Raw genomic sequence first — 26,613 nt, 5'->3', positions numbered from 1 at the left:
CTGCCAACAGGCTGCAAAGAGCAGCTGGGCTGCAGAAGAGCTCTGGGAAAAGCTCTACACCAGAAGTGACTCAGGTCTGGGTATCACAGGCTGAGCTGCGGAAGCGCTCTGTGAAGAGCCCTGCTGTGCAGATTAGTGACTGCCCTGGGGCTAGAGGCTGAACAGTGAAAGTGTAACTACTCCAGACAAAAGCCCACTGTAGGGCTATATGTATCAGCAGTTGCTTTGCTAATAGCCCCACATGCATCAGAAATGTCTCTGTCCTGAGAAGCACAGTCATGCTGTGGAAATTCTATTGGCCCAGGCTGAGCCTCTCACTGTGCAGCTTATGGGCTGCCCTGGGCTGTGTCCCCCTGCTGGGCAGATTTGTGACTGCCTCAGCAAAAGCCTTTTGCTGCAGAATGCTGCTTCACAACTGTGTTGTGGTCTGTGCTGAGTCACTCTTTCCAGTTTTGGGTGGGTATAGCCAGTTCCTCTTTGGTTCTGGTATTTTTTAGAATAACCTCTACCTTTGGTTTTAATTTCTCTGCTGGTCTACTACTTTGCAACCAAAGCAGAGCAACTGCCAACCTATGGTAGAGTCCTCTTCCAGCCAGGAAGACCACTCCCTCCCGGTCCTTTCTATATGCTAGCCTCTGGTTCTATCCCCTGCTTGCACTGGTCTGTTCCCACCACTCAGGACAAACCTTTTCTGGAGATCTTCCAGATTATCTTCAGCTGGTATATTGTATTTCCAATCTTTGTGAATTTTACCAGTCAAGTGCTATTCTTGAGGCTTAATTTAATAATTAGTAGTGAGGGTATGAGAGAAGCTTAGAATTCATGTGTGTCTTCTCCATCATCTTTGCTCTGCCCCCTCAGTATATACTATTCTAGAGAGCAAAAGATTTAGGTTTACAGCCAGGCATCACCTATCCAGCAAAATTGAATGGGAGGAAATTGACACTCAATGAAATGAAGAACTTTCAAGAATTCTTGAAAAAAAAAAAAAACAAGAAGAAAATAGAAAAATTTACTTTCAAATACAATACTCAAGAGAAGGATAAGAAATAAACAGGAAAGGGCAATCATAAGAGGTTTAATAAGGTTAAACTGTTTATATTTCTACATGGAAAGATGATATTTGTAACTTTTAAGAATATTCTCACTATTTGAACAGTTAGAAGAAATATAAATAGACAGAAGGCATAGGTATGCATTTAATGTGAAGTAATGATATCTAAAAATAATATTAATATCTAAAAATAATAATAAGATAAATGTACTGGGAGAACATTAGAAGGATAAGTAAAATGGGATAATTTATTTCAAATGAAAGAGACAAGAAAAGGCTTTTACAAGGGGGAGGGAATCTAAGATGGAAGGAGTGAATCTTACACTTTTTTGATTTTGGTTTGTTTTTCTTTACTTTTTCAAAATCTATATTTTCCTTGACAATATGATTATTGTGGAAATGTTTTGATTACTGCACATATATATCCTATATTAAATTGAAAAGGTTGGAGTAGGAAGGGAAGAACAGAGAGAATCTGGAATTAAAAGTTTTAAATATCAATGTTAAAACTTATTTCACATGTAACTGGGGAATATATTACACTAAATACCTGAAAATAACAATAAGAATACATGTTAGGGGGGAAAGTCCAGGGAACAAAAGTTGATTACAACAGGCATCAAGGACATTTCTTGCTTCTTGGTATATGTAACGTTCCATACAGAAACCTCATTCTACTATAAATCCTCATTTTCATTCTCTTAGACTATTATAATAATCTGTCATTCCCCCATTCCAATCCATTTTAAATGATCTATTAAAATTATTTTTAACATAAATCTGATAATAAGTACTCGTATCCTTATATCTACCTCACAATGACATCCACAGGCTCTCTCGTTACTCCAAGATTAAACTTAAACTTCTTTTTAGCACTTAATATTCTCCAGAATCTGGCTTCTTGCTTTATTTCCAGCCTTCTGGAAATATCATCTCTATATTCTACATGCATCCATAATGGCTTATCTACCAGTCTTCAAATGGGATTTACTGTCTTCCATTTCTGGGATTTTTAATGATACCCTTTATGCTTAATATGTCTTCCCTTCATTTCATTTCTTTTTTGTTTTCCATTGCTTTCCTTGAGACAACAACAATATTACTTTCTGCAAGGGATCTTGCCTGCTTCTATTAACTGCTAATGACTTCCTCTCTCAGATTATATTAAATCTCCTTTCACACACACACACACACACACACACACACACACACTATAGATAGATAGATATAGAAAAAGATAGAGAGATATGACTTCTAACTAATTATTTATACATCATTCCCCTTAGTAAAATGTGTGCAACTTCCCCACTCCCCCCCAAAAAAATGAACCTATATACTTTGAAAGAAGGGAGAGGTGAGGTTTTTTTATGCCCTCTTATACCCAAGGCTTAACCTATTTTGGGTACATAAATGCTTGTTAAGTGACTAAATAATGTTTGTCAGAAATTATTGCCTTTTTTCCTAAATAGATACTTAATTATTACTAAATTTTTAAGTACATTAAAAATATATATTTACATGAGCAACCTCTGTTGATCAGATTCCCTATCACTTTCCACTTGGTGGGAAATTGGCACAAAGTCTAAACAGCATGTTTTAACCAAGGTTATTATAACAATAGAATATTTTCAAGCATTCAGTAATCCAGAGAGTATTTACATTGTTAAAGTACACAATAGTAGAACTTCATATAATCCAATCAATGAACCAGGACCATTTGTGTCCTGAAATGAATTATTTCATATTATAGTCTGTTTCTTTTAGCTCAACTTCATCTTGGCTCATAATTGAGGTAACAGTTTTCATTTATGAACACCTCTAAACAAGTTGAAATATTCCTGATTCTAGCCATATGGCTATGTCAGTGAGGGCACTGGTATCCTAAGAATCATTTTGAAACAAATTTCAAAACTTCAGCCTCTTTGCCCTTTGAAATATTAAAAACATGCCACTGGATTGTATTAAAGTTATTTTTCATTTCAGCACAAAAATATAATGTTTAGTTACATGGCTCTTAGAATTATGATTCATCTAGATTTGACCTTCCTCTCTTCTGGTGATGTTATGACAGAATGATTGTTTATGACTAAGCAGGAGAAATAGTTTATTTTCATGCACACTAAACCCCACTCTATAATTCTTCCATTTCTTATTTTTACCCTTGCCAGTGACACAGAAAAGTGCCATGTATACTTAAAATGGTTATTACTATTATTTCTTTCTGATAGTTATTACTACTAGAATAGTGAGGTTGTTCAAATTACAAGAATCAAATAACAGGGAGGAGACATGTTATAATGGAACACCATATTCCATGTGGGTGGAATCAAGAGACTGAGCTCAGAGTCCAGCTTCTCTGCTTATCATGTAGGTGACCTTAGAAAATGACTTTGCTTCTTTGGGTTTCTGTGTTTTGTTTGTTTGTTTGTTTGTTTTTTTTCACTTTAAATGAAGAAGTTAGACTAAATGCCCTTTATTATGCCTTCCTGCTTTAAATCTGTCATTCTATGATATCTTTAAGTATCTTTCATTGACTTGAATGGAGGTTCTTTTTTAAAAAATAATAATAGCTTTTTACTACATGCAAAGATAGTTTTCAACATCCACCATTGCAAAACCTTGTGTTCCAAAATTCTGTCCCTTCTTTCCTCATCCTCTAGATAGCAAGTAATCCAATATAGGATAACATGTGAAATTTTTCTAAACATACTTAAACATATATCATACTGAGCAAGAAAAATCAGATCAAAAGGGGAAAAATGAGGAAGAAACAAGAACAAGTAGACAAACAAAAGAATAATAAAGGTGAAAAATCTTTGCTGTGATCTACATTCAGTCTTTATAGTCCTCTCCCTAGTTGTGAATGGCTCTTTCCATCACAGTCTGTTGGAAATGGTCTGAATTACCTCATTATTAAAAAGAACCAAGTCCATAAGTTGATAGTCAAATAATCTTGTTGTTGCTGTATACAATGTTCTCTTGCTTCTATCACTTCAATTAGTATTTGTTCATATAAGTCTTTTCAGACATTTCTGAAATCATCCTGCTCATCATTTTTTATAGAAGAATAATCAAACTGAATAATTGAATAGAATAATAATTGATTAATTGAATTTAATGAATAATGTTTTCTGTGTTATGCTCCAGTGGCATTTTAGCACTGCTTATAGATCTATTGTTAAAATATTTATAAATATAAAATAAAATACATGAGATAAGGGAAATTGATTATATACATGTGTATGTACATACATACATATATATATGTATGTGTGCATGTATGTTCATGTGTATATATTTTTTTTCATAGATCCTAATATCATATCCCCTGTCATTGCCTCTATAGTGGCTATCTCAAGACTCAATTAAAGCCGTCTCCTTCATAAAGCATTCTTTGATACCTTCAATTGCTAATATCCTTTTTTCCTAAATAGTCTTGTTATTCATTTCACTATATACATACATACCTATGTAGATGTACATGCCCATACATATACATACACATGCACCTAATCATCTATCTATCTACCCATCTAGCTATCTATCAATATGTTGTTCTCCCAAATAACATGTAAACACCTAAAGGGATCCAGTGTTTATTTCTGAATCATCACTAGTGCCTAGTACAATGTCTTTCACAAAGAAGGAGATTAATATGTATTTCCATTATTTTATATTCACAGAATCTAAAATAGTATTCGATCCCCCAAATTTACCAGAGCTCAAGTCAGGAATATGATGGTAAAATTTTAATAACAGGGTCTTTCCCCTCTTCTTATCCTCCCAGAGTAGTACATAAGACATATTTTAAATCTTCTTTTTGTTTTATTAAAATTTTGTCCATCATTTTCTTAAGTTTGGAAAAAAATGACAAAAAAAAACCTAAATCAAGCACTGATTTATATATATATTTTTTTCTTTTCCCAAGGTGTAAATGCTCAAACTAATTACTCCCTCAAGGGTCTGTTTGAGCTGCTCCAGCATATATGTAAAGAATATATGCTTAAGACCAGTTTCTAGACTTAAATATAACTTGTATTCTTTTGAGACTTTATTAAGATGTACCTTTAGATCTGGGGATCTTAACTTATTTTAGTAACATGAACCCTTTGGTAAGACAATAATATTTATTTATTGTTAAGGACCAACTATGTCCCAAATATCATGATATACGTTATATATACACATACATATACATATAGAGATAGATACATATATATTATATATATATATAATATATATATGTATATATAGAGATATGATAGATAGATAGTTATTACCCATTCTGTGTCATAAATCCTTAAAATCAATATAATTTTTTTTTTCATGAAAGTCCATTGACTGTTTTGAATCCATAGACGCATCGGGAGTCCTTGGGTTCAATTCAGGTGAGTGCTAGGACTTTTCCCATCACCAAATCATTAAAAAAAGAGAAATTAATCACCATGGAGTAACCTCACAAGAGATATGTATTGATATGACAGAAATACCAGTAGAAAAAAATGTGTATTATTCAAAAAGTTTAAACATAGTGAGGAGATTGACTAGATTTACTGGGTCGAGCTTTATTTTCTTGTCTTCCTGAAAATATGGCTATGACCACGTTATCTCTCAATTTTCTCCAAATTCACTAATTTAGGCATATCTACATAAATTTTGTGCTGAGGAAATGAGGCAAAATCATTCACTTTACTTGTCTCATTTGTTTCAAACCTATCCTCCACACAAGTAGCAAAAATAATCTTCATAAAACATAAGTTCAACCATCATTGCACAAAAACTTCAGTGGCACTCTGGCTCCCTCTTATCTCTTGGGCCTAATGCAAATTCTTCACTTTGGCATTTAAAGCCCTATGTAATATGATTTCAGTCTACAAGTTCATTTTCTTGTCTGTGTACTGCAAAGTCCAGTCAAACTAACAATCTTATTTTTCCCCCTTTAATTAATCAATTTGCTGCTGCTTTATTTTGCCTAGGTTGTTTCCCATTGCTAGAAGGGAAAAGTCATTTCCCTCTTGATTTTAAAATTCCTGGGTTCATTGAAGTCTCAACTCATTTACCACCTCCTACAATAAGTTTTTCTTTATCTCCTCCTTTGTCATTATATTATGAAGATACACACACATTGTTTTTATATATTGTATCATCCCAACAAAATATAAACCCCTTAAAATGAAGGATTGTTTTTGTTACATTTTGTATCCTCAGTTCCTTTTGATGCCTGTTGGTATAGATTGCAACAGAAGGAACAGGAAAGAGGGTGTAGTTTTTATGTCTCAAGATCTTTTACTGAAATAACCTCATGACATGAACTCTAAGTATAACATTAGAGTGAAGGTATAGTTAATGTGATAAAAGCAGACAGCTGTATTAGTTCAGATGCCAGAGAAGATTTGTAGTCTGAATAGCTTGATTTTAATGTCTACAATGACTAAATTAAAGGGAGAATAGCCAAATATCCATTCTGTGTTTTGGAAGCTCAAGCCAAGTGTATTTAATTGTGGTTAATCATGATTAATTTATGTTTGTTATTGGGGGTTCTCATGAGATTAAGATGATTGTAAAGCATATTTTCAGTTGCTGGACATGTAGTACAAATTTTAAGGAATCTATGAAAGTGCACAGAAAACAAGATCTTTTCTAGTATGTCTTGAAAGTAGTAATATGATATAATTGCAATTAAGACAACATATTTGATTTTGTCTTAATTTAATAGTTCTTGTAATCTTTTCATGTTTAATTGATTATATACTTCCTTTGATTATTCATTGTTTTTTCTTTTCATGAATCTTTGGCATGATTCACTTTAAAAATGATAATTTGAGGAGAGTAATCTTTTGTTTGAACCCTAAAATATGACACTTACCAACTTCTAAGACCCTTTCACTTTCACTTCTATTATGTTCTTCACCACAAGGAATAAATTGTTTCTTTTCTAATTTAAAAAAAAAAAAAAATCACGTTTTGGTTAGCAATCTTTCCACCAGATTTCCACATGAATTATAATTTAAAATTTATCTTTTTTATTGTAGTTTTTTAATAAATTTAATATTTTTTTAAAATGTAGTATCTGTAGATTTGCACTAATATTTTTTTCTGAATAGGACTGTACTACAACTTCACTTGATTCTTTTAAAGTCACTAGTTTACTTCAAGATTCAACTTATGTGTCACATTCTCCATGAAGATTTTTTCTATTTCCCCAGTCATTAGTGACAATTAAATTTTATATCTGTTTAAAAAAAGTTTCTAGATGTATATATTGTCTGCCCCATAGAATGCAAGCTATTTAAAAACAAAGACTGTCTTATTTTTGTCTTTCTCTCCCTAGAACCAAACACAGGGAATCAAATGATTGATTGGTATAAAAAGAAGCACTACAAGCCATTTCTTGACTTTTTCCCACATCCTAAGTGCTTCCCCTCCTATTATTCTTTATAATCAAACCAAAGTTTCACATAATCACCCTATATAATCATTTAATCATCACAATAATAATTAATATTAATCATTTAAGTTCTGAGCAATCTTATTTTATTTTTAGAGAAAAATTATGATTATGTATAGATACACATATGTGTTTATAAACATATATGTATGTGGTGAGTTTCTTCTTCTCAAAACACCGCCAGGTGATAAAAGTTCAGATCTTTTATTATCTCCAATATAGCCCGGTTAGCTTAGAGGCCTATCTCTCTGCTTGGTTCCAAGAGCTCTCTTCGAATGTTGCCAAATCCAAAGGTCTGGTCCTTCAGCCTCTGCCTCTGCTTTCTTCAGCCTCCAGCCAGCCCCACTCTTCATGTCATTCCGCTGAAATCTCGACTTGTAGCATCTTCACTCTAAAGAACTTCTTCGACTGGCCCATTGGCCTATTTATGCTCCTTCTAGAGAGAGGGATTATGGGTTTTCTCCCATAGTGCTCTCTGGCCCAAAGAGCTTCAAGGGAGGTATGAACTCATTGAACTCCAATGAGTAAAGGTGTGAACACAAGCCTTGTATTAATTAGTTCTACTTAGTACCTTGTTTCAGGTTCTGCCCAAAACATCTTCTTGTAAGATTAGATCAACTCTAATTAGTTAGCAGTTAGTAAGGATTCCAACATATGTATATGCATAAACTCTGTATATACCTGTGACTATACATTGCCAAAGCAAATAAAGGTGTGTATGATAATGTATAAATGCATACATATTACCCATTCTGTTTGTAAGATGTTCCAAAAACTTAAAATATTTTTATGTAAATAACCTGAGTGTGTAAGAAAGAGAGAAAAAGAGAGCCAAAGTGAGAGGAAGAGTGTGAGAGAAAGAGACAGAGACAGACAGAAAAGAGACATACACAGTAATATATGATATCATATATTTAATGTGTTTAATATATCACATTGCATTGTGCATATATCTTCATGTGTATATATGTATGCACCCACCTGTATGTGTGTATGTATGCACATATGTATATTTCCCAGCCAAAATATATACCAAGAATTCTTACTGATAGAGAAAAACACAAATGTTATTTTATAATATCAACACTATGATATTTCCGTTTTTTCACATTTATGACTTTGTATTTTGATTTCTTTATTCATCTTTCAATATTTCTGATGCCATTTCTTTATATATATTTTTAATGATCGCTTCCCTTATTTTGTTGCTTTTGCTCGCTTGAAATGCTCTGCATAATCCATGACTGGTACTTCCATTTCACATTTCTTTTTGCCAGTTCAAACCTCAAACTGTCTGCCACTTTCACTAGAACTGTTAATACATCACAGTCTTTACTTATTCAAGTTACAATATCTCCTCTATTTACCATTTCGTTTTTAAAAAAGAATGAATGGAGTGTTTAGATTGAGTCTCATTTGTGGAATCCCATAAAGTTTATATAGTATTTTCTGCAAAGATTTGCCATAGTTTAAAAGTATTTATCAAAAAATCTTCAAGAATTAAGTCAGTCACACTGTAAGTAGCCTAGTCTTTCTGATAATGCTATCAACAAAATATATTGAGTAAGTAAAGAAATCCCCAAGGGGAAAGCATAAAACAAAGCCTCTGAAGATTTGAGAATCACTTACAGTAAACAGTGGAGCATCCAGATTTCAGATCAATTAATACCTTTCAGGGGGTTTGTTAAGCAAGAAAATAGCAACATATCTAGTCACTTTTTCTAGAATTTTTCAAATCCCAAAACTTTGAAGAAAGACATTATGAGCTCTACATAGAAATATTCCAAATGATTTCAAAAACCAGACTACAAATCTGTACATAAAGTCAAAAAATAGCATCTTGAGGTAAATCTAGATTGTATTCATAGTAAGATCTCTCAGTCAGTATCACTCCTCAATAGAATAAATTAATTGACAGATTTGTAAATGAATGTTTAACTAAAGGGTTTTTCCCTTTTTAGTCCTGCAAGAACAGACAGACAGTTTCTCTGTCATTTCTATAAGATGGAAAGAATGAGAGAGCACAGAGGAATTTGAGAGAAATAAAACATACATATTCCATTCAGAGTTCCTAGTTGAAGTGGAAAGGGACATTGGACCTCATAGGAAAAAAAAAAAGGAATCCTCCTTCTGGAGAATTTCCTCCCCTGCTCTCAAACTTGGACCCTGCCATCCTGCCTGTATCCTCCAAAGAAAGGAAGGTCAAATTACTTAACTTCCTAGTTTCTTGAGTTTGTAAAACTGAGGAAAGAAAGATGTGAAATTTAATGACAAAGTTCATAAAAGAAAAAGTCAAACATCAAAACATTCGAATAATAAATTGGAATGATTCTTAAAAACAAACAAAACAACAAAAAAAAATAGAAAGAAAAAAATGACTAACCCAACAAAAACCTCTAATGTGAGGAAAAGAATATTGATGAAAGAGAATAAGATTATAAATAAACCAGGTTAAGATAGGGAAATACATACTAATAAGTACTTTATTCAGTAGAATATTATGAAGAAAAATCAGGATAAAGTGTTTTCATGGTTTTGAGGATGGAAAGACCAACTTTATCTGGGGCAAGAGAATTGTCAGGAAGAACTTGGTGCATAAGATGACACCTAGTGTAGGCATTGTGGAGCAAGATAATATAGTGGATAGAGTTCTGATCTTAGACTCAGGGGGATTTGAGTTCAAATCAAGTTTCAGACACTTACTGACTGATTCCAGTCTAGTCATTTAACCTCATTTGTTCCAATTGCCCAATTTCTTCATGTGTAAAATAAACTGGAGGAGGAGATGGAAACCCACTTTTGTATCTTTGCCAAGAAAACCCTAAATGGAGTTGCAAAAAAAAAAAATGAATCTTCCTTATATTAAGAAGAAATAGTCTAGACTAAAAGAATCTCAAGATAAAACTGAAGAATAAGAAAAAATAACCTGGGGAAAAAAAACAAAAAGACAAACAGTTACATTCATTTCCCAGTGTTGTTGCTTTGGGTGTAGCTGCTTCTGTCCATCATTGATCATTTGAAAGTTAGTTAGATCTTCTCTTTGTTGAAGAAATCCGCTTGCATCAGGTTACATCCTCGTACAGTATCATTATTGAAGTATATAATGATCTCCTGGTTCTGACCATTTCACTTAGCATCAGTTCATGTAAGTCTCTCCAAACCTCTCTGTATACATCCTGTTGATCATTTCTTACAGAACAATAATATTCCACAACATTCATATACCACAATTTACCCAACCATTCTCCAATTGATGGGCATCCATTTATTTTCCAGTTTCTAGCCACTACAAACAGGGCTGCCACAAACATTTTGGCACATACAGGTCCCTTTCCCTTCTTTAGTATTTCTTTGGGATGTAAGCCCAGTAGTAGCCCTGGTGGATCAAAGGGTGTGCACCGTTTGATAACTTTTTTGGGCATAATTCCAGATTGCTCTCCAGAATGGTTGGATTCGTTCACAACTCCACCAACAATGCATCAGTGTCCCAGTTTTCCCACATGCCCTCCAACATTCTGCCTTATCTTTCCTGTCATTCTAGCCAATTTGACAGGTATGACAGGTATCTAAGAGTTGTCTTAATTTGCATTTCTCTGATTAATAATAGCTTGGAGCATCGTTTCATATGGTTAGAAATAGTTTCAATTTCTTCATCTGAGAATTGTGTCTTCATATCCTTTGACCATTTATCAATTGGAGAATGGCTTGATTGCTTATGAATTAGAGTCAATTCTCTATATATTTTAGAAATGAGGCCTTCGTCAGAACCTTTAGCTGTGAAAATGTGTTCCCAGTTTATTGCTTCCCTTCTAATCTAGTTTGCATTACTTTTGTTTGTACAAAGCCTTTTTAATTTGATATAATCAACATTTTCTATTTTTGTGAACAATAATGATATCTAGTTCATCTTTGGCCACAAGTTCCTTCCTCCTCCACAAGATTGAGAGGTAAGCTATCCTATGTTCTTCCAATTGATTTATAATCTCCTTCTTTATGCCTAAACCATGGACCCATTTTGATCTTATCTTGGTGTACAGTGTTAAGTATAGGTTGTCAAATAATAAATTCTTATCCCAAAAGTTGGGATCTTTGGATTTGTCAAATACTAGATTACTATAGTTATTGACTATTTTGTCTTGTGAACCTAACCTATTGCACTGATCAACTAATTTCTTAGCCAATACAAAGTGGTTTTAGTGACTGCTGCTTTATAATATAGTTTTATATCAGGTACAGCTAGGCCACCTTCATTTGATTTTTTTTTTCATTAATTCCCTTGAGATTCTTGATCTTTTGTTCTTCCACATGAATTTTGTTATTTTTTCTAGATCATTAAAATAGTTTCTTGGGAGTCTATTTGGTATAGCACTAAATAAATAGATTAGTTTAGGGAGTGTTGTTATCTTTATTATATTCACTCGGCCTATTCAAGAGTACTCAATATTTTTCCAATTATTTAAATCTGACTTTATTTGTGTGGAAAGTGTTTTGTAATTTTGCTTATACAATTCTTGACATTCTTTTAGTAGATAGATTCCCAAATATTTTATGTTATTGACAGTTATTTTGAATGGAATTTGCCTTTGTATCTGTTGCTGTTGAATTTTGTTGGTGATGTATAAAAATGCTGAGGATTTATGTACATTTATTTTGTATCCTACAACTTTGCTAAATTTATGAATTATTTCTAATTGGTTTTCAGTAGAATCTCTGGGGTTCTCTAAGTATACTATCATATCATCTGCAAAGAGTGATAGTTTGGTTTCCTCATTACCTACTTTAATTCTTTTAATCTCTTCCAATTCTTATTGCCTAGGCTAGTGTTTCTAATACAATATTGAATAATAATGGTGATAGTGGGCAACCTTATTTCATTCCTGATCTTACTGGGAAAGATTCCAGTTTTCCCCCATTGAATATGATGCTTACTGGCAGTTTTAAATATATGCTCCTAACTATTTTAAGGAAAAGTCCATTTATTCCTATGCTCTCAAGTGTTTTTATTAGCAATTGATGTTGGATTTTATTAAATCTTTTTTTTTAATGCTTTTTCTGCATCTATTGAGATGATCTTATGGTTTTTGTTAATTTGGTTATGGACATAGTCAATTATGCTAAGTTTTCCTAATATTGAACCAGCCCTGCATTCCTGGTATAAAACCTAGTTGGTCATAGTGTATTATCCTGGGGATGATTTTCTGTAATCTTTTTGCTAATATTTTATTTAAGATTTTAGCATCAATATTCATTAGGAACATTGGTCTATAATTTTCTTTCTTGTTTTCAAACTACATGGTTTAGGTATCAGTAACATGTCTGTGTCATAAAAGAAATTTGGTAGGACTCCTTCATTCCCTATTTTTTTTTCAAATAGTTGATATAGTATTGGGGCTAATTGTTCTTGAAATGTTTGGTAGAATTCACATGTAAATCCATCTGGTCCTGGGGATTTTTTCTTAGGGAGTTGTTTAATAGCTTGTTCTATTTCTTTTTCTAAAATGGGACTGTTTAGGATATTTACTTCTTCCTCTGTTAATCTGGGCAAGCTATATTTTTGAAGGTATTCTTCCATTTCATTTAAGTTATCAAATTTATTGGCCTAAAGTTGGGCAAAGTAACTTCTAATTATTGCTCTAATTTCCTCTTCATTAGTGCAAGTTCTCCCTTTTCATTTTTAAGACTAACTATTTGATTTTCCTCTTTCCTTTTATTAATCAGATTTACTAAGGAGTTGTCTATTTTGTTTGGTTTTTTTATAGAGCCAATTGTTAGTTTTATCAATTAATTCAATAGCTTTTTTTTTTAACTTTCAATTTTATTGAGCTCCCCTTCTCTTTTTAGAATTTCAAGTTTAGTGTTTGACTGTTTTTTTTTTTTAAATTTGTTCCTTTTTTAGCATTTTGAGTTGCAAGCCCAATTCACTGACCTTTTCTTTCTCTATTTTATACAAGTAGGCTTCTAGAGATATGAAATTTCCCCTTATTACCATTTGGCTGCATCCCACACATTTTGGTATGATGTCTCATTATTGTCATTTTCTTGGGTGAAGTGATTATGTCTATGATTTGCTGTTTCACCCAATTATTCTTTAGTATGAGATTATTTAGTTTCCAATCATTTTTGGTCTATTTTCCCCTGGTTTTTTATTGACTGTAATTTTCATTGCATTGTGGTCTGAAAAGGATGCATTTACTATTTCTACCTTACTGCATTTGAGTTTGAGTTTTTTATGTCCTAATATATGGTCCATTTTTGTATAGGTTCCAGGAACTTCTGAGAAGAAAGTGTACTCCTTTCTGTCTCCATTTGGTTTTCTCCAAAGATCTATCAAATCTAACTTTTCTCATATTCCATTTATCTCTTTGACTTATTATTAATTTTGTGTTTTGATTTATCTAATTCTGAGGGTGCAAGGTTGAGATCCCCACTATTATAGTTTTGTTGTCTATTTCTTCTTGCAGCTCTTTTAATTTCTCTTTTAAGAATTTAAATGCTACACCAGTGGGTGCATATATGTTTAATATTGATATTGCTTCATTATCTTTGCTACCATTTAGCAAGATATAGTACCCTTCCTTATCTCTTTTAATTAGATCAATTTTTGCTTTTGCTTGATCTGAGATGAGGACAGCTACCCCTGTTTTTTTTTACTTCACCTGAAGCATAGTAGATTCTTCTCTAACCTTTTATCTTTACTCTGTATCTGTCTCCCTGCTTCAGGTGTGTTTCCTGTAAACAACATATTGTAGGATTCTGGGTTTTAATACAGTCTGCTAACTGCTTCCTCTTTATGAAGGAGTTTACCCTTTTCACATTTATGATTAAAATTACCAATTTTGTATTACTTGCCATCTTGTTAACCCCTGTTTATGCTTTTCTCTCTTCTTCCTCCTTACCCCCCTTCCCAGGATTAAACTTGTTAGCACCACTTGCTTCTCACACTTGCCTCCCTTTTTAGTATCCCTGCCCCCACCTTAGAATTCCTCCCCCATTTTACTCCTTTTCCTTACAATTTCTGTATTCCCTTCCACTTAGCTTATTCCTTCCCTTTTCACTTTTCCCTTCCCACTTTTCAATGAGGTAGGAGAAGTTTCACCATAAATTGAATATGTCTAATATTTTTCTTTTAAGCCAATTCTGATGGCAGTAAGATACATACTATGTTCATCCCTGTTGGAATCCTTACAAACTGCTAACTAATTAGAGTTGATCTAATATTACAAGAAGATGTTTTGGGCAGAACCTGAAACAAGGTACTAAGTAGAACTAATTAGTACAATGCTTGTGTTTGCACCTTTACTCATTGGAGTTCACAAGTATGCCAGCTTCACAAAGTAAACTTTGTACCTTTGTGAGTTCACACCTCCCTTCAAGCTCTTTGGGCCAGAGAGCACTATGGGAGAAAACCCATAATCCCTCTCTCTCGTATCCCACAATTCATCCCTCTTGGATAAAAGAAACAGACAGAGGCTCTCGGTCAGATTTCAGCGGAATTATGCCAGAAGCCCTCTCTCCGAGGCAAGGCAAGAGAGAATATATTTTCCACTTGTCTGGCTGGTTGCAGAAGAGAGTTCAGCTGCGTTGGAGAGGAGTTGGTGGCTGGGCTCCTGCACTTCCCCCACTGAGACCAAGCTGGTTTAAAAGACTCACCAGAAAGCTAGCTGAGCCCCAAGTGAAGGAGACAAGAGATTCATTCCATCTCTGTGCTGGTTGGAGGCTGAAGAAAGCAGAGGCAGAGGCTGAAGGACAAAACCTTTGGATTTGGAGACATCCGGAGGGCTCTAAGCTAAACCGGCTGTGTTTTGAGAAGAAGAAGCTCACCATACATCCCCCTCCATTCTTTCTCTCAGATATATTAAGATTCCTTTGCCTCTTCATGAGATGTAGTACCCCCACTTTACCCTTTTCTGGATACAATTTCCTTTCCACTTCTAGTTTCTAGAATAAGGGGTGTGTGTGTGTGTGTGTGTGTGTGTGTGTGTGTGTGTGTATTCTTTATATATCTTTATAGAAGAAATATAGTTCCCATTATTTCTTTTTACCTTTTTAGGTTTCTCTTGAGTTCTTTATTTGTAGATCATACTTTTTGTTTTGTTCTGTTTTTTTTTTCATCAAAAATAGGTTAAATTCGCTTATTTAGTTGAGTGTCCATCTTCTTCCCTGGAAAAAAAAGATGCTCATTTTTTGCAGGGTAAGTTATTTTGGGTTGCATACCAAGATCCTTAATTTTTCAGAATACCATATTACAGGCCCTTCGATCCTTTAATGTGGATGATGCTAGATCTTGAATAATCCTTATTGTAGCTCCTCTCTATGTGAATTGATTTTTTTCTAGCAGCTTGCAGGATTTTTTTTTTTTTTTCATCTGATTGTTCTGGACTTTGGCCACTACATTTCTTGGTGTTTTGATTTTAGGGTCCCATTCAGTAAGTGATCAATGAATTCTTTCAATTTCTATTTTACCTTCTGTTTCTATAACTTCTGGGCAGTTCTCTATTATAATTTACTTTAAAATAATGCCCAGGCTCTTTTTTTCTTCATATTTTTCAGGGAGTTCAATAATTCTCAGATTGTCTTTCCTAGATCTATTTTCCAGTTCTGTTGTTTTCCCAAGAAGGTATTTGACAAGTTTTTCCAATTGTTTCATTTTTTTTTGTTTTGATTGACTGATTTTTGGTGTCTCCTCGAGTTATTCAATTCCATTTGCTCGATTCTGATTTTCAATGAAGTATTTTCTTCTCTCACTTTTTTTATATCTTTTTCTAATTGTCCAATTGAGTTTTTAAGTGAGTTGTTTTGTTCTATGGAGTTTTTTTCCATTTCACCAATTTTATTTTTAGTGAGCTAGTTTCTTTTTGCAGTTCACTAATTCTGTTTTTCAAGGATTTGATTTCTTTATCCACTCTATCTTTAAATGAGTGGCATGACTTATCCAGACTCTTTTGCCGCTTCCCTTTCCTTTTCCCATTTTTCTTCTAGCTCTCTTGTGAGAGCCTTTTTAATTTCTTCTATGAGAGTCTTCTGTGTTGAGGATCAGATCATATCCCCCTTTGGGGATTTATCTAGAGACACTCTGTTTTTAGTCTCCTGGGGGTTTAAAGTCTGCTCTCTATCCATATAGCAACAATCAATGATTAGGGTGCGTTTCATTTTTTGCTTATTTTGTCAGAGAAGAATCAAAGAAGACAAACTAGCAAAAGAAAAAAATGCAGCTTGCTTTTTTGGGGGGTGAGGGGGTAGTATGGCTGGATGTTGTTACTGAGCTTCCTCTACATACTGCGGGGGGCAGCAGCAAAGCACTAGCTGGACAGCAAGGGCTGTGCTGTGTCTGCACTGTGAGACTCTGAGAGTGTGCTGAGACTATGAGTGTTTGTGGCCAGGTCCTGAGATACCCTTGCTTTTCAGGGTTATAGTCTTCACTCCATGTGTTTTTTGCTTCTCTGCTTGTCTACTGGCTTGCTGCCAGGGCAAAGTATCCAGTACTCTCGTAAAGCTCTTCCCACAGAGATGGCTAAGATTATACCCCACTCCATTCCAGTCTGCTCAGTTGTGAGCTGCCTGCCCTCAGCCTGTACATGATCTAAAATTGTCCCTGCCCTCGAGCAAAAACAGACCTTTTCTGGTGAATTTCAAGGATGTCTTTTCTTGGTAATTATTTGTATTTTTTTTCAGTCGAGCACTAATTCCAAGACTGTCATGAAATAAATTCTGAGCAAAAATGCGGAGCTTAAGTAGATGTGTGCATCCTCTCTGCCATCTTGGCCAGAAGTCCGAAACAGAACACTTTGAAGGAGAATATAAACTTTAGACTGAAACATGGGAGAGACTATCTATTCAAGTATTATACTTCCTGAAAAAAAAAACAGAATGAAGCAAAGTTTAACCATTCAATGAATCAATGAGAAAGGTTAGGACAGAGTCAAAGCCAAAAGAAGTATGTTATATCAATAGCTTATTTAGAAAATGCTGTGATGACAGGTAATTTGATGAAATTCTTTAAGACTATAAACAAAAACAAACAAAAACCCACTAGCTATATTTTAAGAAATCATAAAAGAAAACTATACGGAACTCTTAAACAAAGCAAGGGTAAACAAGCAGCAAATGAGACCAATGTATTAGAGTAAGCACAAAAAAAAAATAATAATAATAATAAGACGATGGTCTCAGTATAAAGAAAAGGGAGAAAAACACATAGAATATAATATTCCAGTAAACAAAGGAGGGGGGGATCTTTAACATAAAATAGCATGTAGTATAAAACTGAAAATAATTCTGAGAACGTAGGGTAGGGAATAATCTGTAATTTAATATGTCATGTTCAAATATTCCTCCTAAAAATCCCAGGACATAATAGAATATTTCAAAGAGCACCCTTAAGCAAAAACACATTAGAAAGACAGATTCATTTTAAACAATTAGTAGGGGTTAAACAAAGGATTACATGATTATATACTAGTAAGAGTAGAATTTGCTATTTCTATTGAATCTCATTTTTAGAAATCTCAAAATCTCAAATTTTAGAAAACAGTCATCTCTGACAACTGCTGAAGTTTACTAGGCTTCTTAATGTATATAAATATTTCTCATCTTTAGTTGACACCTTTTTCAAAACTGATTATTCTGTAGGGCATAAAATGTTCCATAATATATACATAAAATCTATTGGATATAACAAATATTCTTTACTTTATCATAATACAATGTATACAAAAATTAAATTAAATTAAAAATAGAATTTAAAATAGTTCATACTTGAATGAAGACTAAATTATATAATCTTATTGAATATATGTGTTAAAGGACAAATTGCAGAAATGTCATTTTTAGCTAAGAAAATAAAAATGAATTAACTTGCCAAAATACATGAGATTCATTCCAAATAGTACTTCAAGGAAAATATATGCCTCTAAAAACTTTCATAAACAAGTGAAATATACAAGATGAATTGATTTTGTGATTTAAAAATAAAGCAAAAATAAATAATTATATTTCTGAAAATCAATTAAATTCTCTAGGAGAGATAAATCAGCTAAAGAAGAAAATAAAAAGCAATGCATAAAACTAGCAGTTATTTTTTCAACAATTATTATAAGATAAAAAGGGCATTTGCTAATTTTATAAAAATATTTGAAATGGAGGCAGCTAGGTGGCACAGTGGATAGAGCACCTGTCCTGAAGTCAGGAGGAGCCGAGTTCAAATGTGGTCTCAGACACTTAGCACTTCCTACCTGTGTGACCATGGGCAAGGCACTTAACCCCAATTGCCTCAGGAAAAAAAAAAACAAATAAATAAAATAAATGACAAAAAAAAAATTATTGCAAAAGAAATCAGGGAAATTGTTAGAAAATATAATGCTATCCACACCTAATTCCTTAGCCTAGGAAACAATAAACCAAAAATTATACATGTATATCCACACACATATACATACATACATATCCATACATGTATGTGTGTGTGTGTGTGTGTGTATATATATATATAATATATATATATATATATATATATATATATATATATATTAAGCAAATGACAAATATTACTAATGGATCTTGAGCTGGAATATTAAATATAAAAAAAATATCAATTAAATATTTAAGACTATAAACAAAAACAAACAAAAACCCACTTGCTATATTTTAAGAAATAATACGTTCAAACTATTATTTATTAGGATACTAGTATTCAAATATTTGATTGTTGTTTAGTTCCTACAAATTGGTCAAATTAATTTCTTTCTAAGGCTTTCACAACCAATATTCACCAACAAATGGACCCACTACAAATTTATGTTACATATTCTCAAAGGGATTCTAAGTGCTAAAAGGCATTTACTAATTCCTCTCAAAATGACTCAGTATTCCACTCACCACAGTAGTTTTCTAAGACCTTTTATAACTCTTTAAATTCTGAATCACTCCCCATACTCCAGTTTCTGAGGTGAAGAATAATTGCCTCATGTTTCACTGAAAAAAAAAAAAATGAGCCCATTCACTGACAGGTTTCTCTTTCCCTTTCAACTCACATCTCCAGATGTATTCTGCTACTATATTTGGTTTTGCTTCTATTTTGAATAATAAAGTAGCCCTTCATTTTGATAAAAAGTCCCCCTACATGCAAAAGTAATACCATTTCAATCCATCTTCTCCAGAGGATTGCTCTATTTGGTATTCAAAATCTTCCATAACCTGCACGCACACACACACACACACACACACACACACACACACACACACAGAGAGAGAGAGAGAGAGAGAGAGAGAGAGAGAGAGAGAGTCCAATCTTTATTCATCCTAAATCCCTATATTCTTGAGTTCTCCTTGTTGTTCCTTCTGGAAGATGCTTCATTTCTAAGTTGTTTTTCTCTATACATGTATGTATGTTTGTTTTGTTTATCTAGCTGTCACTCCCTCTTTTCCATCTCCTCTACTCTAAAATTCTCTCCATTCTCATCTCAACTTCCCAACTTCCCCCTGGTTTCCTTCAAATTCAAATTCAAATCCCAGATTTTATAGGACATTTTTCCCAATCCTAATTCTAGTACCTTCCTCTGTTGACTATCTATTGGCTCTCATTCTCTCTCTCTCTCTCTCTCTCTCTCTCCCCCTCTCCCTCTCTGTGTAAATATATATATATATATATATATATGTATTTATGTATGTATGTATGTATGTATATACACCTTCCTTGTACATAGCTCTGTGTATATTATTTCCCCCCCCCTTGACCTTGAGCTCTTTAAGAGCAGAGATAGTATGTTGCCTATCTCTGTGTCTTCAACACTTTGAACAGTGTCTGGACCATAGTAGACATTTGATAAATATTGACTGACAATGCCAAATTTTTCCCTGTCTTCACCAGTTGTCAAGTCACAAGCATTTTTAAACACTTAATATATCCCAGGTAATTTATTAAGTGCTGGAAATAGAAGTACAAGCAGAAAATAAGAAAGTCAGACCCTGCCTTCAATACATTTTTCTTTCAATGGCAAAGGACAATATAAAAAGAATCTAAAACAACAACAAAAAAATGAAACAAAAAACAAGCAAACAAAAAACTTGAGACTTCTGTGGCTTGATAGAGTAATTCCAGAGTTTGAATACAACCTGGAGATGAATGAAAGCTAATTTTTTTTTTCAGACTCATCAGAACATTATTGATTGGATTTCCCTAAGACACAATTTGAAAACAGAGACCTTGCACTAACCATTCTGTCTAATGAATCTATCTTCTAAGGCACGTGCAACCTCTAAAAGATTTTGTTCTATCCTGTGCTTTGAACTCTGCTTTGGAAGGACAATATTTATTGTAGAAGAAAAAAAATTATTCTTTTGTCTCAGGCATAGATTCTCATAATGAATTGAACTGATGTCATTCTTCATATAATTCAGTGGGGAAAATGACCCCCTGGTAGTTATGAATTAATTGTCTCTCTTTATTGTTATAGCTTCCACATTTGTATAAATCTGTATTATATCTCAGATGGTTCAATGTAATAACATTATATTTGATGTTTCTGCCTTATGCCTCTTTTTAATTTAATACTTTACTAGGACAATGATTTTCCTAAAGTGTCAAAATGGTTGTGTAAGTCCCTTAACCAACACATCCAAGTGCTTTCCTATTATCTCCAAGATAATCTATAAGATAGTGTTTTACCAGGGACACTGATGCATTGTTGGTGGAATTGTGAACACATTCAGCCATTCTGGAGAGCAATTTGGAAATATGCTCAAAAAGTTATCAAACTGTGCATATCCTTTGATCCAGCAGTGTTCCTACTGGGCTTATACCCCAAAGAGATACTAAAGAAAGGAAAGGGACCTGTATGTGCCAAAATGTTTGTGGCAGCCCTGTTTGTAGTGGCTAGAAGCTGGAAAATGAAAGGATGCCCATCAATTGGAGAATGGTTGAATAAATTGTGGTATATGAATGTTATGGAATATTATTGTTCTGTAAGGAATGACCAGCAGGATGAATACAGAGAGGACTAGCGAGACTTACATGAGCTGATGCTAAGTGAAACGAGCAGAACCAGGAGTTCATTATACACCTCAATAATGATACTGTTTGAGGATGTATTCTGATGGAAGTAGATCTCTTCGATAAAGAGAGCTTTAATTGATCAAAGATGGACAGAAGCAGCTACACCCAAAGAAAGAACACTGGGAAATGAATATAAACTGCTGGATTTTTGTTTTTCTTCCCGGGTTATTTATACCTTCTGAATTCAATTCTCCCTGTGCAACAAGAAAACTGTTCGGTTCTGCACACATATATTGTATCTAGGATATACTGTAACCTATTCAACATGTAAAGGACTGCTTGCCATCTGGGGGAGGGGGTAGAGGGAGGGAGGGGAAAAATCAGAACAGAAGTGAATGCAAGGGATAATGCTGTAAAAAATTACCCTGGCATGGGTTCTATCAATAAAAAATTATTAAAAAATAAAAAAGATATTGTTTTATATTTAAAGTATTTCATATAATTCTACTTTTCTTATATTCACATCCTTACCTGTATATATAATCCAATTACACTGGTATTTGGGTAGTTCTCATACTTGATACTCAGTCTCTGGACTCAATGCCGTTTCACTGAATGTTCACTATGCCTGGAATATTCTTGTTCCTTTTTATTTATTTATTTTTTTTGGCTTTCTTATTTTGCTTTAAATACAGATCAGATACCACTTTTTGCAGCAGACTTTCTTCCCAGTCTCTCATGTTCCTCATCTTCCTGGTAGAAGGTGAGCTCTTTGATGAGAGAAACTAGACTTTTGTTTTTCTTGGCATCTCCAAAAGGTAAGATAGTGGATGGTGTACCCTCTTACCTCGAGGCTACCAATTGCCAGGGCCATACATACCAATCTTCCCTGAATAGACATAGAAATGAACAAGTGTTAAGGTGTCAAACAGCCTTCCTTTATTGGTGTTCTCAGCAGGGATTAGCAGGAAGCAAGAGTAAGTGTATGTATGTCTCTGCATCTCTCTCTCTGCATCCCTGAATCTTTCTACATCTCTGCCTCTCTCTACTTCTCTCCCCATCCTTTTTTTTTTTGCTTATGGCAAAGCTAGCCATTTATATTTACTCTCCTCTGGAATTACCCTGTGCCTAGCACACTCAGTACTCTGTAGGTGGATCCACAGAAGGGAAACACCTGGAATTAGTGCCATGTCCTAAAAAAAGATCTAACCACCTGTAAGACACAACTTACTACCTCAGAGGTCAGGCCTCTTTTCACCTTCTGGGTCCACCCTATCAATTGACATGGCCAACATGGCAATTCTCAGAAGGATTGTCTCTAACAAGATGGTATATATTAAATGCTTAAATTCCAATTAGCTCACTCATGCTTCAATATTTTTCTTATAATTCAATAATTTAAGCAAATATATATGTGAAATATTAACCTAAAAGGCTAGAATGCATTTTTTTTTCTTCTCAGTCCATCAATAAGTACTTATCTAATGATTATTAAATGACTAGTTTGAATCCCTTCAGAAAATAATAGAAGCAAGTCTTAAAAAACACAAAAGTAACTCTAATTCTTACCAAGGGACCATGAGTTACAAAGTACCATTGATAAATTTTATCATTTATTTTATACTGCAGCAACTTGAGGCAGTCCAGGTAAGAAACAATGTAGAATTTTATTATTCAGCAAAGCACTACCCTATGCACTGTGAGGTGACAGAATACAAGGGGATCCTCCTATATTTCTTAAGGAAGAAAAAGAATAATGAAGTAGTAGCTGTGTAGCCCTCACCATATATTCAACAGAACTTGAGAGGAAAAAAATGTGTTCAAAACACACACACACACACACACACACACACACATATACATACACATAAAATATACATACACACATATACAGAAATAGACATATATCCAACATCTATCCATGGAACTATCTCTGTGTCTATATATTCATTTGCTTGTTTGTCTTGTATAGGTCTCTCCTACCCTAGTTTCATTCCTCAAAAAAAAAAAAAAAAAAGTAAAATTCCTAAAATGCATGGTGCTTTTTTTTTTCTTTTTTGTCATTGGATCCCATAGTAACTATTTGTTTTATTGAATTAAATATCAAAAAATAAATACATGGATCCCCCAAAATTTAAGTAATTTGCCCAAAGTTTTCAACTCCTACAATGAACACTACTTGCTTGATTCCAGGATTCAAGCTTATTTCTGTTGCAAGTAATTGGAATGGAGGTCTGAGAATGTTATTATTTGAAGAATCTCCACTAATTTTTTATGGTCAAACTTCATAGCTCTGTCCTTGCTGTTTCTAGAAGTCAACATAAAACCTATACCCAGAAGTCAGGACATCAATGGCCTATTAGTTTGCTGGTTTTTAATTGCAATAAACTGCAGCCTAAAGGAAAACAATTACATGTATAAGAAATTTTGTTGGTGTTCATTTTTTTTTTAGTTGCATCCCACTCTTCATGATTTTATTTGGGATTTTCTTGGCAGTTATTAAAGTGATTTTTCATTTCCTTTTCCATTTATTTTATAGATGATGAAATGAAGCAAAAAAAGGGTTAAGTTACTTGCCCAAGATCACACAGCTAATGAATGTCTGAGATGAGATTTAAACTCAGGAAGAAAAAAAAGCATCAAAAAACTGTCTTAGAATCAAAAAGCCATTTTGACCTTGAGAAAAGGAATCGAAATTTTCTTAAATGAAATTGATTTATTTCACATGGTAGAATATAGTGATCCCTTTTCCTGTATTACTCTTTCATTCAGAATACATTAAGAATTCTAAATTTGTCATATAATTTAATCTGTTCTGCTCAATATGGAAGTTAAGAACAATACAAGTTGATGTTACAGGTTATATAACAAACTTTTTTTTAATTGTATCCCTAGAAATAGAATCTTCTCTACTTATTTCATTAATAGCAAGTTTGCTGTTGAGAATTTCTTAGCCTTATTCTCATAATCCTAGTGTTTTCATTTATTTATTTTTAATTTATGCTATATATAGCTTGTTTGTATGTTGTTTGCATGTTATCTTCTCCTTGTAAATTCCTTGAGTTTAAGTACTAATTGTCTTTGTATATCCAGCACTTAGCATAGTGATTGAAATGTAACAAGTGATTATTAAATGCTTATTGACTGAGATGCATCAAATGCTCTGTTGTCCAAGTAATTGTCTATGTTCAATATTTGAGATATTCTTGAAAGAGCTAATAGAAAGATAAACAGAGCCACCATGTCATCCATATTTGGAACGATCAGTTAAAGCAAATGCAGAATTTTTTGTATTCTGGGGAAAAGTTCACTTACCTTGACAGTGTACTTCTAAGGGATGTCCTAAAGGATGATGAGGTTGATTTTGTGTTAACACGGTTCGCTCAGAATTTGGGAAGTTCTAAAAGAAAGTATGGAAGAGAAGATATATTTGGTTGCTTAAACTTAAGGTCTAGAGATGGATTGTGCTGACCTCATTTATGTATGACCTACTTCCAATTGAATGGACATGGGAACATTCTGAAAATCACCTGGCAAGTTATGTACCAGGGACTGAGATCCTTTCTCAAGCTGAACTGCTAACTATTCAAATTCCACTACAGTGAGCACAACTCTTGGTAGGCTGGCCATATTGTTAAGATGCCAGACATGCATTTGTCTAAGGAAAACTCATACAAGGCAAGTGCTCAAAGGGAAGTCAGAAAAATGGATACAAGGGCACTTCAGGGTAAACACAGAACAGTTAAAAACAAATAGGTATTGGGGCACAAAATCAGAGATTCACTTATATATAAAAGAAAACTTCCTTCCATAGATGGATTGGTACTAGAATTTATCAAAATGAGTTATGTAGCTTTGGGTCTTTAGGCTGTGTGTGTGTGTGTGTATGACTATATTTTTTCTCCTCTTTAACCCATTTCCAAAGTGAGTAGGAAGGATTACAGAACAACTAGCCCTTCTCTCTCATTGATGTAACCTAATTATTTTTTTTTTTACCTTTCCTGTAAAATTTTGCTCTTTAGAATCACATTATATTCAGCTCCACCCTAATCTTCCTTTTAAATTATCCAGCTATTAATAAGAATTTTAGATATATCATTTACATTTCCATATATAAAATATAAAGAGTTTGTCCTTATTGAGTGCCTTGAAATGAATCTTTGATATTTATATTTCTCTGAGATCTTTTATGTCAATTTTTTTTCATTGAGTTCAGGTTTTTTTTTTTTTTTTTTGGCAACATCATTCTGAAAGTCTAGTAATTCATTGAATTTATCTTTTGTTTTGTTTTGTTTTTTGTCTATTAAGATTGTGCTTAACATTGCTAGGTATAAATTTGATACATTTTTATCCACAAGCCTAGGTTTTTTGTTTCTTTGTTTTTTCCCCAATCAATAGTGCTCCAAGACCTGTGGTCTTTTAATGTGGCCACTGATAGATTTTCTGTGATTTTAATTGTTGCACCATCATATATGATTTTTTTTCTTCCTGTATATTATATTTTTTCCTTGATTTGGGGGTTTGGGAATTTATGATCTTCTTGTATGTTTTTCTCTTAGAATTACTTTATATTATCCTATTACTTAGAATCAAAGAATTTTTTTCAATTTCTATTTTCCCCTTTTCTTCTAAGACAGACATAATTTCTGTATTTCTTTAATTATAATATTAGTTTTTTTTTGTTTCAAATAATCCAATCCTTTTTATGTTTTCTCTTTTTAATCTTAATAATCTTAAATATTAATCATAACATTTTATGAAATATCTTGATTTCTGCTTACTATTTCATACTTCATATTTTGTATTATTTCTTGGTCTCATAACTTATCTGGCTTCCTCTTGACCAATTCTTCTTTAAGATTCTTGATGAGATTTTTTCTAGTTGGTTGACTTTCTTTACATAGTCTTGGATTGTAATTTTATTTTAGCTTTTCTTCAATCTCTTTCATTTCACTTTTAAAGGTTTTTTTTTTTTATTTGTTCTATGACATTTTTAGACAAGTGACTATTTGATGTTACTCCTTGGAGGAGGAGAGATTTTATTGCTTTTCTTTTTTAGCACCATTAGTTCTATCATATTTATATTCATAATGTTCTTGTGAGATTAGTTGGGAAAATATT

At 33.3% G+C, this 26,613-nt stretch overlaps 1 pseudogene; it reads left to right on the top strand.

Annotated features, from left to right (window-relative positions):
- The first annotated feature begins 241 nt into the window (after nt 1-241).
- The window catches only part of LOC127544084 (complement component 1 Q subcomponent-binding protein, mitochondrial-like), a 108,606-nt pseudogene continuing 82,234 nt past the window's right edge, over nt 242-26,613 (top strand).

Source organism: Antechinus flavipes, chromosome 1 (assembly GCF_016432865.1).
Source record: "Antechinus flavipes isolate AdamAnt ecotype Samford, QLD, Australia chromosome 1, AdamAnt_v2, whole genome shotgun sequence".
Taxonomy (NCBI): domain Eukaryota; kingdom Metazoa; phylum Chordata; class Mammalia; order Dasyuromorphia; family Dasyuridae; genus Antechinus; species Antechinus flavipes.
The sequence above is the reverse complement of the archived record's forward strand: the minus strand, read 5'-3'. Positions and strand labels throughout refer to the sequence as shown.